The sequence below is a fragment of the Pleurodeles waltl genome, chromosome 10, assembly GCF_031143425.1.
Source record: "Pleurodeles waltl isolate 20211129_DDA chromosome 10, aPleWal1.hap1.20221129, whole genome shotgun sequence".
Classification (NCBI taxonomy): Eukaryota; Metazoa; Chordata; class Amphibia; order Caudata; family Salamandridae; genus Pleurodeles; species Pleurodeles waltl.
Window position 1 is genome coordinate 691,153,775 of NC_090449.1, and position 15,249 is coordinate 691,169,023.

Genomic DNA, 15,249 nt, shown 5'->3' on the forward strand with positions numbered 1-15,249 from the left:
ACTTACTTCCATGACTTTTTCTGTTTTCTCATTTATTATCATTCTATTTGCCTTAGCATATTCATACAGACATTCAAGAAGCTGCCGTAGTCCTACTTTTGTTTGATTTAGGAGAATGACTATTTGGGAGCGTGCACGTTCACCTTGTTTAGCTTTATAGCCAGGTCTGATAAAAAGAGATTAAACAGATATGACACTACTATGCAGCCCTGCTTAAGGCCTTGTTTTCTCTCTATTTTCCTCACCAGAAATGAACCATACCCTATCTTGACTATAACACAGGTGTTAATATATTCCCCAAGAGGGTGACTTTTCTAGAGCCGAATACACTGTACCGTATCGAAAGCTGACTTAAAGTCCACAAAGCACAGGTATAATGGTTGATTTCTTTGATTCCACTTATCTATATTAATAGACAGAGATAAAATATTAACTGCCACCCCTCGCCCTTTCACAAAACCTGAATGGTTTTGCAGGAATAATATAATTTTCAGTAGCCCAGGATAAAAGATCTTCTAAGAGTAAACCTGCATAGTCCTTTGCCTCAGTGTCTGTTAAAGTAATTCAATAATCATTTCCTGAGCAGGAGCAATTTCCTCCTTCACATATCGGGTGAATTATCTAACCCTTCCACAAATTTGGGATGGCTTTGAGCTCTAAAGCACAGTTAAAGACAATCACCAGCTTTTCTGCCCCAAATCCTGGGTTTGTTTTATGTAAAGTATTTGGTGCTCCATTGAGACCAGGTGCCTCTGCCTGCCTGCTCTTCCTGATTTAACTAGTAAGCTGATGGACTGAAATTAATGGTTGTATAACCACAATATATCCACCAAGAACCGTTTTTCCCCCCTCACCTGGGTGGAAGACTCCCACTGTGGCTCCCAATTTGAAGAGTTTCTCCTTTGTATTTTTGGTATGGTGTGCTGGGTTCTTTGGGTTTTGTTTATGGAAGACACAGAAATTACTATAACCTGTGTTATTTTACTGGATGAATTTATTTGTAATGCTGTATCACAAAGGTAAAAGATCTTAGTTCATTGTCTTTGTCTCTTTATAGTATCTCTCTGTTTCTTTTTATTCTTTTGTCTTTTTGGTCGTTGGGTGTTCGCTGTTTGTTGTTTCTGTTAATCCTCCATTTTCATCTCTTCTTTTAGGTATATCTCATCCGGAGTTCGGCTCCCAGGTTGGTGGAATCATGCGGAAAATTAGAATCAGCGAAAGAAAGGGTAAGTGGATCCAGTTCGCTTTCTTTTTTGTTATGCAGAATTGATAAAGTGGGGAGGAGCGGTCAGAACAATGTGAGGAGAAACAAAAAAAGAAAAAAAAATCCAGTGTGGGTATTGGCGGGACCCCGTATAGTCACCTTATAGTGTGTGCGTATAAAACATTTCCTAAAGCATAGCAGTGCTTTTAGTGCAAACCCAGGTGTACAGGAGTTCTTCCCCTCTGTTGATTCTCGTCTCACAAATTATTCTTCCTGCCTCCCCACTTCCACCAAAATCCTGTGGTGCCCGGTATACATGCACATACCTGCAAGAGCCACGTCCCCTACAGGGACGTGGCTGGGTTCTTCGTTTTGTCCCGCGCTGGGATCACTGCACCGGGTTCCTCACTCTGCACAGCGTTCTCTGCCTTCTCCTCCTGTGCTCGCGCCTTCCTCCGTCACTGTTCTTTCTTTAACCCGGATATCCCGGATTCCAAAATGGGTCTGGACCCTTTTTCCCTCACTGGGACCCCCGGGGTATGATAACATTGGCCCGTTTCATTGTTCTCTGACAGGGTTACTGCAACCCTGTTATATTTGGTTAAAGTGATATGTTAAAATCAAACCCAACCAATTCTGATATATCAGAACTTGTTATGGACATTGGAGCTTTGTTCAGCCCATTCCCCATTTTCCAAAACCCCTGTGAATTACTCTTTTTACTTAAAAATAACAACTCAGCCCAGAAGGCATGCCTTCTCAAGGTCTTGTGATCCCAGATTTGCTTCCGATAGGTATTATGAATTTGACAGTTCCATAGTTGCTTCTTAACTAATCTTACAGTTCTATTACATTTCCTTCTTATTTTAATAGTGGAGGCCGAGATTTTAATTTTATTTATGTCCCTAACACTCAGCAATGATGTGGTTTTCAGTGACTTTTAGTGAAAAACATAGCCATAAACATCTTTAAAAAATGTGACCACATAGTTATTGGATCAACAGATTCATTATTCAAACAATCGCTAAACAAAGCAGTTGCATTAGCAGCAATAGCATCAATCAAACCTTCACCCCAGCAGAGTTTCTTATAATTAGCAGTGGCTAATTCTGCTGGTTTGTGTGTAGGGTAATAATAATTAATCTCCACTCTTTGCTGACCATGGTCACTCTTATCTGTCTTTATGATCTGATATTTTGTTACCAAACTTAGTAAAGGCAACATAACCGCTGTGTAATACATTGTTGAGTGTATTCCTGAAAGACTGAGGGCGAGGTGTCTTGCTGATATCTCCCATTCAGGAATCTAAGACCCAAAGCCTCAAAATTTGTAACCAAAGAAACTGCTTTTCCATCTGTAGGACCAGAACCTATAGCCTCCTGATTGCTGTGAGATTGCCCACAAATGATCCTGTTGCAAAATTAGCTCTTCTCTATCGAAAAGGCCACAACAATTTCATATTGAAGTCACCGGCCACTATAAGCCTATCATCCGGCCACTAATGGGGTGAATTCAACAATCAACAAAAAGACTTAACAAGTCTATTAAATGATTTTTTAAATTATTTCATTGCAGGAGACCTGAGCTACACAACCTTTTCCAGTAGACGAGTATATAGGTTTCTATTCTCCAGCACAAAAGGTGAAAATGTTTGAGCACCCAAGGGAGGGTTTGGCAACTTTTATTGCAGTGGGGTAGAAAATGTCTTTTAAACAGGAATTTAAAGTGGACAATGTAAACATCTTGGTAGTTAAACGGTAAAATTGGCATAAAGAGATTGCGAGGCCACTTCTGGTAACTAATCTGTATATATATATCCTGACACTCACTCTAAGAAACCACTGACTTCCAAATTGGTAGAAACAATACTAACAAGTCTACAAGACCCTGTTGCCCCTGGGCTTATAGTGGCCGGTGATCTTTCTGATCAGAATCCACCACTCAAACAGTATATGAGGATAGCACTAATGTTAGCCTATGAAAGGAGCAGGCCTCACAATAGTGGAACATGAATTTAGGAGTTTTCCACTACCAGCCCACATAAAACACACATGTATATGTCCTGCCTTTTACCTACACAGCACCCTGCCCTATGGGTTACCTAGGGCCTACCTTAGGGGTGACTTATATGTAGCAAAAGGGGAGTTGTAGGCTTATCAAGGACTTTTAAATGCCAAGTCGAAGTGGCAGTGAAACACACAGGCCTTGCAATGGCAGGCCTGGGACAGGGTTGAGGGGCTACTTATGTGGGTGGCACTGCCAGTGCTACAGGCCCACTAGTAGCATCCAATCCAAATTCCCTGGTCACATGTAGTGCAATTTACTAGGGACTTAGAAGAAGATCAAATTTGCCAATTGGGTATGAACCAATGTTACCATGTTTTAAGGGAGAAAGCACATGCACTTTAGCACTGGTTACCGGTGGTAAAGTGTGCAGAGTCCTAAAACCAGCAAAAACGCTGGCAAAAAAAGTGGAGGGAGGTGCACAAAAAGTTGGGGGTGACCACCCTAAGGCTGTCAGGTCAAACAGTAAGTTTCAATCAAAACACTTTCAGATAGTTTGTCAAGGACAAATGGACAATCATACTCCTCCACTACGATGTAAAGCAGCATATCTGTTAGAAGCTATGGGCATATTTATGAGAGGCTTGAGTCGCAGTTGCATTACGTTTAGTGATGCAGCAGCAGCACAAACCTCTCAACCATATCTATGAGGACAGTGAGGATTGCCTTACTGTGCACCAGGGATGCATTCAATGGGCATTACTGTGGGTTTTGCCATGCAACACCCAGAGAATTTGATGTATACCCAGATTTAAAAGAGCCTGTAAACATGAGATGTGCCAAAACCTTGCACCCTTCCCAGGGGAGGTGCAACAAGGAGCAATATCTTAATTTCTCCTTGTGTTTTTTTTCTTTCTCTGTTTGCTGAATTCCGCAGCACACATAGAAAGTGGAAGAATCCTTCTGGGATTGTTTTTGTGCAGGAAGATACCCTTCCCTGCACATAACAATCCTGTTGACAATGCAGACACCCTTACATCATGGTGCAAGGGTGCCTGCATTATCTCTAGGCTGCCAAAACTGCACTAGCACAATTGGTAGGGACAGGAATGAGCCCTATCACTTCAATACAGCACATTCCTGCCTTGTCCTTTTGACACAGGGTAGCACTGCCCTGCACCAAAATTTCATAAGTTTGACCATATATATATGAATGTGGCATTTGTGTAAAGCCATCCAAGGGGAAAGGCAGCATCTAGTTGTGGCCAGTTTCAAAGCAATTCTGTCTTCTTTTCAGTCGCTGTATTAAAAACAATAGGCCAACATGTGAATGTACCTGTGTGATAATAGACGTCCTGCTCTGAGAAACTTGCAGGCCGCTATGGGGTGAAAGATTCCTCCAGCCGCGCACTATTAATCAGTCAGTGTTTGTTCTGTTGCACATTTACATTTTTTACAGTTATCAAGGGATAAAGTTCGGAGGCTCTCCCTGTGTCATCTCTGGTTAATATGTCCGAGCAAGTCTGTGAACTGGTTTCAACAGAGGTGATGACTAATAATCCTTCCTATCACCACAATTATGCAAACCATTTTTATCAGTAAATTGAGCTGATTCAATATTTACATGTTGGAGGAAATATAATCATATTGCAAACAGTGGAGATGACCCCTTAATGATTGTCGTTTGTTTGTTCATTTTATTGAGTTTGTCATTCCATACAATAGATTCAATTTGAAAACTGCTTGCACTACGTGTTATCTTGCCCTGCTTTGTGTTTTCAGAACAGACATTTTGGAAATTACCTTCCCTATTTTAGAAAGATTCTGACGCAATTCAATGGTGCCATGAATACAAAGGGCCAGATGTACAAGACCCTAGCAGCTCTTAGTGCCACACCAGCATCATTTTGTTTACTCTAACGTGGCTTTAAGGAGGCCATTCTCCTTTGCCATATTTACAAAGTGTTGCAACGACAAATGTATGCAATAGGGGTGTTCCCAGGCAGGGAGGACACAAAAAGTGGCGCAGTGAAATCTACAAGATTTCACTGCAACATTTATTTCGGCATTTGTAACGTCTGTTTGTGACATTTATGGCACTAATCCAGCAAAGTGCCACAATAGCATCATAAACTATGATGCTATTGTGGAAACAAATGCATTGAAGCGCCATATTGTAAATACAGCATAACCATGGCTTTATTAGGTGGGGCAAGAGTGGCCCAAGAAAAGTGGTGCCCGATGCGCCACTTTCTTGTAGATCTGGCCCAAAATTAGTGTACAATTAAAGATAAATTATTATTTATGCTTTATGCATAACTCCATAATTATCATAATCACCAAATAAACCAATGGTTGATAGAGACAATCACTTATTTTAATAAAACATAGAGAAACTCTTTGTCCTGTTGAGTGGTCCAACGGTGTTCAAAATTGCCTTTATTTATTTGTGTATGTGCCCGTTGCTTATCATGAACCGATAACGTATTGATAATATGTACAGCTTCGTTCCTTACAACTAAGCACTACAATTGTCCTCATAGTGTGCTATCAATGAATTGACCTGTAGACCAGCAGGGGTTGAATAATGCTAGATAATTCGAAAGATGCCCAGAACCATGCCTTATTTAAGATGTATACAATGTCAATCAACTAAAACTAACACAGCAAAAAAAGGTATGTGTCTGTGGACTGATTAATATTTTGAAACATTTAAAGAAATGACCGACTGTAAGTCTTAAAGGCAGGTTTTTCCAGGGGCAGCTGTTGATCTTTGAAAGTGGTGGAGTGTAAATAGGAACCACAAAATTCATAAAGTAACAGAAGCGAGAAAATCCAGCATCCCCTATGAGGGTTTTTATGGGGTTCTCTTGCTGAAACAAATGTAAAAAGTGACACTGACTTATAAATTTTGCAGCACTCTTGTAAAAGAATTGGCGGATAAGTCATACGTATTTCAGGCATGTCAAATAACTGTGATCTATAATTTAACATTGATATGGACTTCTAACACTCTCCAAGTATGTAGCATCTGGATTCCATGTAGATTATAACTGAAAATACATTTAAAATTGTGAATCGTGGAAAAGTTACAAGAATCTCAATCTGGAGCAGGAGACATATGAGTTATCCCTCAGGTTAGGCTGATCTCAATGTCTCCAACACTAAATTAGAACATGGGAATGTTGGGAGCTCCATTAACATTGATGGCTGGTAGAAGCCTGGAGCTCCAATATTCCAGTGGCCTCACGGAGCCAGGGGGAGTTCAAAATCCCCTCTTCTCTGTGAGGCCTTTGTTTTATTTATTAGAACATTCTGCTCTCTAGTGGTGAAATGTTCTAATAGACTTATAGCCCTTTGTACCTGAGCCATAAGGGCATCAAAGTCCACCTCCCTTGTTAAAGACACTCACCTTTGGCTTGGGGCTTTAACGCTAGAGCGTGTCTTTAATGGCCTTTATAGCCTACAACCTCCGGCTATGAGGCTATAGAAAAATCTCTCCTAGATACCCCCTAGGTTTATATGAGGCATATCAGAAAGGTTACACCTACACTGCAACCATTAGTCTGAGGGAGCAGTTGTGACAAAAATGTCATAAGGAACTCTGGGCCAGATGTATTATCACAGCCCTTTGCGATTCGGAAATTGCGATTTTTAAGAAATCGCTATTTCCGACTCGCAAAGTGCCATGTATCACATTTGCGATTCGGTAATAACGATTTCTTACAAATCGCAAATGCTATTACCGAATCGCAAATTGCGATTACGGCCCCATTCACAGCTATGGGCCTGTTGGCCCATAGCTGCAAATTTTTTGCATTTCCAAAATTGCGATTTCTGAACCAGAAATCGCAATTTTGGAAATGCAAAAGCCCAGGGTGCTGGGGGCCTAAGGCCCCCTCTGCTGCACCCCAAAATCCTTTTTTGCAACATGTAAGGTACACACATGCCAAAAGGGCATGTGTGCTTTACATGTTCAATTTAAAAATGCAGTTTAACTGCAGTTTTACATTTTGCACCAGGTTACCACCTGGTTTCATATCATGGTATTTTGCATGTGCAAAATGCCATTCTGCGAAAAATCGCAATTTGCGATTTTTTGCAGCATCGCCTTGCGATGTGGATTTTGCAGATCGAAAATTGTGACTCGCAAAATCCAGGTCGCAACGCAATAAATTGCAAATTTAGCGATTTCTGCTTTGTGGTCTGCGAATGCCTTTAATGCATTGCAGACCACTTTTTTGCACTCGCAAACGGACGAATTGAGCTATTCACACCGTTTGCGAGTGCAAAATATTTTCATACATCTGTCCCTAAATTACTATAAAGTATCAAATGAAACAAAATTAGTCAAGAAATAACAGTAAGTGCAGTTGGACACCAAGGAAATCATATCAGCAGTAAGTAAACCTTAATCAGCATAAACTGTCACTCAAACATCAGTCTTAGGGTGTTCAGCCTTAGGGTGGTCTTCCAACAGGCTTTTTACCTCTCCTCCTCCATTTTGCTGTACCTAATTCTTTGGCCTTAGGGCTCTGAGCACTTTGCCACTGCTAATCAGTACTAAAGTGCATGTGCTCACTCCTTACATTTAAAACATGGTATTATTGGTTTATTCCCTAGTTGGCATATTAAATTTACCTATAAGTCCCTAGTGAAGTGCACTACCCGCACCCAGGACCTGTAAATTAAATGCTACTAGTGGGCTAGCCACACTGATTGCTCCATGTAAGTAGTCCCTTAAAACGTGTCTCAGGTCTGCCACTGCATAACCTGTGTGTGCATTTTACACTGGCATGTCGACATGACAAAATAAACCTTTTTCTATACTCACAACAAGGGGCGAGAGATACCATTCTTCCTTTGTCCTCCTAGACAAATGTCAAAGCAACCACAAGAAAGGAAAGCGGTAACTAAGCAAAATCAACCCCCTTGATTTAGGGAACTCCAAGTGATTTTTAAAAATTGCCCTCATCCACAAAATAGTGGCATCCTTCAGCATAGAGCATGCTACAACACTCTGGTGCAGACCATAGCTCAAGGTGGAGCAAAGTGTGTTATATGGAGCCAATGCTCCATTTTACAAGTGGTCCGCGGCGCAAAATGAATTTAAAACTGTCTATTAGGCTACCTTCCCTAATTTTATTCTTGGTCCCCCTTGGCAGTGTTAAAAACTAGTTTGATGTGTACCTGGGAAATGAGTGTCCTATGCCCCTTTCTGCTATAACCAACATGTTTCGGCCCTACTGTTGTAACTCTGGGTCTTTGGCCTTCGTCTGGACTCAGACCCCTTACCCCACCTTTCTATATCACTTCTCTGTCACTAAGTAGAGGTATGAATTTAAAGCATGGCCATCCTTGCCCTTTCTGGTAACACCTCGGAACTTCCTGTGAAAACAAAAACAGTATCAGTCAAAAAACCACTCGAGAGTAGGCATTTCCAACTGTCCTTATGTCGCATTACTCTCCTTCCAAAACTAGAGGTTGGGGTTGCTTATGCCTTACCCAGACTACGTTTGTGTTTGCTGCTTGGCCAGGGCTCACACCCCAGTCAACCAACAACCCAATTTCTATCACCTTTACAAGTAATATGGAAAAAAAAAATGTTGTCCCTAAACATCAAATTATGCTCTGGATGGCTAACATACAGCGTGCTAGGCCCATGATATGTAATTGTGGGCAGGGTGCCAGTGCCACCATTATGTCAAGTACATGCATGAGACAGACTCATAGGCTCATAACTATCAAAGTGGGGACAGCTTCCGTCATGGACAACATTACATATCCTACATGGCTACCTTAATTTGTTCTATGCTTATAATATTGCAGAAAGGGTACCTTATGTCAGGGCATCCGTTAAATCAGTAATGGTGTATGACACATGGGTGGTTATTCCAGAGTAGCCATAACAAATGTCACAAATCTTGTGCTAATTAAATATGAATTGATAAACCCCACATAAGTGTTGGGACTAACCACAAGTTCACCTGCCATTCTTTAGACAATATTTACAAGGAGCTTGCGTCGTAGTTGCATCATTTTCTTTGAACAGCGTCTGCTCTCTGTTAGCTCCCTATTTACAACATGACGTATTTGGCCAAATGGGTCACTTTCTGGGGTCCTCGTCTGGAAAAAAACAGTACTGGATCTCGCTGCATCACAAAGATATTAATGTATACAGAGTGGGTGTTCCATCTGAAAAAGTCACTCACAACTGACTCAGTGTTATTTACAAGAATATCCTCATTTGACGCTTCTGTCAGATGCGTCTCTCAAAGCCTGCAATGCATCAGAATGCCTACGCCTCCTAAACCCAGGCATAGGGACTGATGCAGTCATATTAAAGTAATCTAGGGGCTAAACAGGTCACTTCTCAAGGAATCTCACTACTACCCCTAGGTTTCTTCTACCAAAAACCAGAGGGACACAACTTCACAGGCCTACAACTAGCAAGAATGCCCTCTAACACATTAGATTTCCCAACGGGGCGCAACAGATTCCACCCCCTTAGGACTCTAGAAGATATCGATTGACTCAGTATGAACCAGAAAGCTCCAGACGAATTACCCCAGATAGAACATAAACCAGGACGGACACCAAGCAAAGAACTTACATCCCATACAACAGACTCCATAGTAAACACGCTCCATAGCCACTCAATACAAAATAGTGCCCCCAGATATTTACCCCAGTCACCAGGTGACATCGTACCTCTGGGTACACCAGTGGACCAGCAAGACATCCCCAAACAGAAAGCAGAGATTGCCCTACTATTCTGGAACATCGCAGGTTTAAATAACAAAATAGACAATGAGGCTTGGGTGAACTTTATAGAAAAACATTCATGTATATGTCTCCAAGAGACTTGGATGACGAGCCCCCTTCACATTAATGGTTATAAAACATTTCACTCCTCAGCTGCCCCGTCTAGGCATGGCAGACCAAAAGGGGGCCTATGCACATATATCTCTAACAAGGTACGACTACTAAATTTAGAAATGAAATTTACGAGTCTATATTACCAAATGATAGAGGGCAACTTGGACAATAAGACTCACCTAGTCCTCATTAATTTCTATAATAATGCACCCTCAGGAGAGTTTGCTAATACCTTACTGGAGATGGGTAATGACCTTAAAAAAATTGCTAATACTAATAACAGTCGTGAGATCCTCATGATCTGGGGAGGTGACTTTAACGTCCACCCCTGCAAAGAAACCTCAGATAAGGTATGTGGCTGGGACCCTGAGGGCATTGGCACAACTCTCCACTTTGCTCATAACACCCAAGGAGACGCACTTAATTTACTGACACAAACTCATAATTTATCCTTTGCAAATGAATTACACACTGCTGAACCAAAGTTCTATCCAACTTACAATGGAAGGGGAGCAAATACTGTGATCGATTACATTTTAATGTCAACCCACTTCTCACACTACCTTAAGAAATATACCTTGCATGACATCGCAATCAGTGACCACTACCCCCAGAGCCTCAATCTTCTAATAACCTCCGTAACAGCTGACAGAGACGACAAGATCAGCCTGTTAGACGATACTGAGTTAATGTCGTGTAACGGATACTCCCTTAAATGGTCACAGATCGACCCTGACTTCTTCCTCAAGCAGCTATTAAGTAACTCGAAGCATGCTTTTGCAGATTGTCTAAGTGAGAACACAGATCCAGGACGATGTGTGAACGCTTTTATATCGATCCTGCAATCTATAAAGAAAGCCCTTACTACTAGAAGGGGTAACCTGGGAAAAAAAAGGGCTACTGGATGGTTTGATTATAACTGCTCACAAGCACATAGGAAACTGAAAAAGGTGCTAAAAGCCCCAATAAGATCGCTAACAGAGATACGAAAGTGCAGACAAGAATATAAAACAGCAATGAAGGGAAGGAAATTGTCTTTGAAAAGAACCCTGTGGGAAACTCTACATACAGCTAGCCGTACAAAAGATAATATTCTTTTCTGGAAAACAATCAACTCACCTATGCTCGGGGACAGAGATTCCCGCAGAATGGAAATAGCGATCTCCGAAGAAGTCTGGATCGCACACTTTTCCAAAACATATGCCCGAGTCAGCAAGGAGAACCCTACATTACACGAACACGAGCAAGCCCCACAGCAATGCACTCGCCTGTTAATAACCCCTCAATTCAGCCTTAAGGAGATAGAGGAAGCCATATCTCTAAGTAAACCAGGAAAAGCCCCGGGCCCCGATGGCGTCCCGATAGATGTATACAAGGCCAATATCCACCTATGGGGCCCCCTATTAACGCAGTCATTGAGGGCCATCTGCACACAAGGTCCCCCACCATCTTGGCGAGATTCCAATATAATTCCTATATATAAAAAAGGTGACCGTCTTAACCCAGCCTGCTACAGACCTATCTCCCTGCTGGACTCAACAGCCAAACTAGCAGGGAGAATCATCCTGAACAGATTGCAAATTTGGGCAGAAGACAAGAGAGTCTTGTCTCCTGTCCAATACGGATTCAGGAAAGGCATTGGGACAGTGGAACAAAGCCTGAACCTAAGTATCATTATAGGAAAGTATACTAAGATCAGAGAAGGCAACTTGCACCTGGCATTCATTGACTTATCCTCAGCATTTGACTGCGTACTACATGACAAGTTATGGGACATCTTAACCAGCATGGGGGTAGATCCAGCAATAATCCAGTTTATACGAGACATGTATTCAGGGTCCAGAGCAAGAGTGAGGTACGGCCTAAAGGGGGAGAGCACCCGCCCTTTTGGCATATTTAGAGGCGTGCGCCAGGGCTGCGTCCTCGCCCCGTTCCTGTTCTCGTTGTATATAAACAACTTAGAAAATGTGCTGGTTAGTAATTGTAAAGATCTACCCCAAATAGGCAACCGTCCTGTCCCGGTCTTACTTTATGCAGATGACGCAGTTTTAATGGCCAGGACCCCGTTAGCCTTACAAAAACTACTAAATACTTGTATTACATTTATGTCACAATTGGGTCTTACTGTCAATTATTCAAAAACATTCATCATGAATTGTGGTGGGAAACGCGGCAAACCCTACAATATTACAACCGCGGAAGGGAGAGTAGAAACCGCAAGCACCTTTTCCTACCTGGGCATAATGTTCGACAATCAGGGCTCCTGGGTTAACTGTAGGAAGATTAAAAAATCCCAGCATATTAAAACAACGATGGCCTTAAGGTTTTTCTCTAAAAGAATAGGGGGGATTACCCCGCCAAACATGATAAAAATTTACAAAGCTAAGTGCATCCCAGCAGTCACGTATGGGTCCGGTATCTGGGGATACACAGACTGTAATCTGCTACAGACGGCTGAAAACGACTTTTTAAGATATATATTGATGGTACCAAAAGGCACATCATCATACATAATTCATTCAGAACTAGGATCCCCCTTTATCACCGACCTGATAAAGATCCAACCCTTACTGCTATGGCACAAAATTTGGACCTCGGAACACACTGAACTAAATAAGGCCATTTTGACCGACTGCATGGAGTCTACATACGCAACAAGGGTGCCATGGCTAAAATTCATCATGACTTTCTTTGAAAACATGGGCAACAAAGCTTATTACACAAATCCAGCTCTCCTGGAAACAATCTCTAGGAAAGACCTGAGTGCTATGGCACTAAAATATCTAGAAGATCTACGATGGGAGGTTGAATCAAAAAAGTCCACCGTCAGTCACAATCAAATAATCTTGTCAACGGAGGCTATTCAGCCTTATCTGATGAACGTGATAAATCCTCGCCATCGTTTTGTGCTCACTAGAATGAGGCTGGATATATTCCATCGTTTGGTGACCTTCCCAACCATGAATGATTGGAGCACCACCCTGAAGGCCTGCCCATGCGACGCAAAGGCACAACAAACCACATTCCATGTGGTTTTATTTTGCAAATTCTACGCTAAGCAAAGAAAGCGTCTAGTAGCCCCTCTCCTAAGGCTAATCAATCTCCCTCAGTGCCGCACCGCGTACACTTGCCTTCAGGTATTATCATCTATCGAGATGTGCAGAACCTTGGCCAATTTTTTATGCTCTGTATTAAGCACAAGAAAGTGCATGGGGGCTACCAACATAACTTGAACTATTTTAGATTATTTATTATTTTTTAATCTCTAAGATTTTAGCTTATCTTATTGTATTTTATTTATTGTTTATCAAAATGTAAATTATTGTTACTTTTATGACTTGTTGAAAGTCGAATAAAGTCCTTGTACTTGTATATTAAAACAGGAATCTGACAACTTGGAGTCACTTTACACCCTGGATGATGTTATGTCTGATTTCACATACACTAGTTGCAGTAGGTCTTCACATGTGACAATCATTGTGTAGGACGACTTGACCAACCTGGAACCAAGGCACCTATGATCTCATCACCCTCTGCAGCAAGGTTATGTGATGTTGTGTATTTTTTTAAAGGGACAGGTCGGGATTGTCACTTCCCCATGGAGGAAGGGGTCCGCAGGTCCAGATCTGCATACTCCAAAGGACAAAGGACAATAGGTAAGTACAAAAATAAGGTAGGTGTTGCAAATATTGCCACTTAACATTGCAACATATACTTGCATTGACTCACATAAAACTATCGCTCATTATGTCACATATACTCAGTTCTCCAGATGCACATAAGTAGACTTTGCCCACTGTAAAGTGACACATAGCCATACTGCTTACACCACATCCTAGATCAATGTTAGATTGTACAAGGTTCTAGTCCACTATTTTGCAGTCTTTCACATTGGTCCCAACACATTAGTCTAGTGTCAGTCAGAACTGACGCAGCGCCTCTGAATTTTCACACATCGCTGAAGTTGCATCAAATGTGAGGCCAACTTCAGCGATGCACCTTTTCTGGGGCTGATTCATTATGACAAAGTTCCCATGGATGTGTCAGAATTTCTGACACACCTTGGGTCCTTGTGTTATGGCACCCTGTATTGTAAATACAGCGCATCTATGGTGTAGTTAGCGATGTTTGCGCATCGTAACTATTTTTGACAACTCGCTACCACAACACAGTGATGCATCACTTTTTGTGAATATGCCGCTTTGTTTATTGATTCTGTGTTGGATATCTCTGATCAACTGCACTCTGCACCAATTCAGACTTAGTTGAGTGGCCAGCAAATACCATGGCAGAGATTGGTAGCCTCAGTGAGAGGACTGATGTTTTAGAGTAGGTAGGGTCAGCTGCCAGGTTCATGTCTCAGGCTGTGAAATGCCCCTTTGCATGTAGGGCCAGCACACCAATATGTGTTCTGAGGCAAACAACAGAGGTGCTCCTAGGCACTACTCTGGGTTACCTATAATCATCAAGAGTCTTTCTTTGCATTGCAAAGTTCAGTTCCCTAACAAGGAGCTCCTTCTAGCAAGAGCTTTACAAACATTTGGGACTGGCATAATTGAAGGTTCAGGCTGATGACGCCACCTCTGGTTGGTTTAGACTCCAATTAGGGAGTGCTCCGGGCTTACAAAATGATTAATGCACAGCTTTTCATAACCTTAGTTAGATACAATGCTTATTGACTCCCAAGTGTCTCCTCCTAAATGATTACTTACATTTCAGTGTGATTGGATTTTTAACTAAAATGTTAAGTGCAGCAGAGGCGAGGGCATGCACAGTGAGCTGATCCTGGATGAAGATGTGGTAAGAGCTGGAGAGATAATTCTTCTCTAGCTGTGGGGTTAATAACCTGAAGTGTATTTGAAACAAGCAGCAGGTGTTATGCAATAGAAACATTAAAGCAGTATCCCTAATAAGTAAAATGTCTTCTGTTCTGAAAAAAACTATTGCAGATGTTTGTATTTCAGAGCTGATGGATTGTCAGGTGTGCTAGTTATGCAATTCAGTCCTTCTTATCTTTCATTTTAGATTGTGCAACCATCGATTTGTAATGGACAACTCAACTGAATGTACTAGAATACAAAGAAATGACTGAAGTGTATGAGCTATTTACATAATATGTGCTGAGACAAGTTCTAATCTTAACGGGGGGAATCTTTTGTAGA

The 15,249-nt window shown here is 41.6% G+C and overlaps 1 long non-coding RNA gene across 1 annotated transcript in view; it reads left to right on the forward strand.

Moving 5' to 3' along the window:
* Window positions 1-1,152: 1,152 nt before the first annotated feature.
* Window positions 1,153-15,249, forward strand: part of LOC138260806 (uncharacterized) — a 92,041-nt gene continuing 77,944 nt past the window's right edge. Inside the window, exons 1-2 of the long non-coding RNA XR_011199001.1 lie at window positions 1,153-1,226; window positions 13,660-13,743. This is a non-coding gene — a long non-coding RNA (uncharacterized lncRNA). The remainder of the gene's footprint in view (window positions 1,227-13,659; window positions 13,744-15,249) is intronic.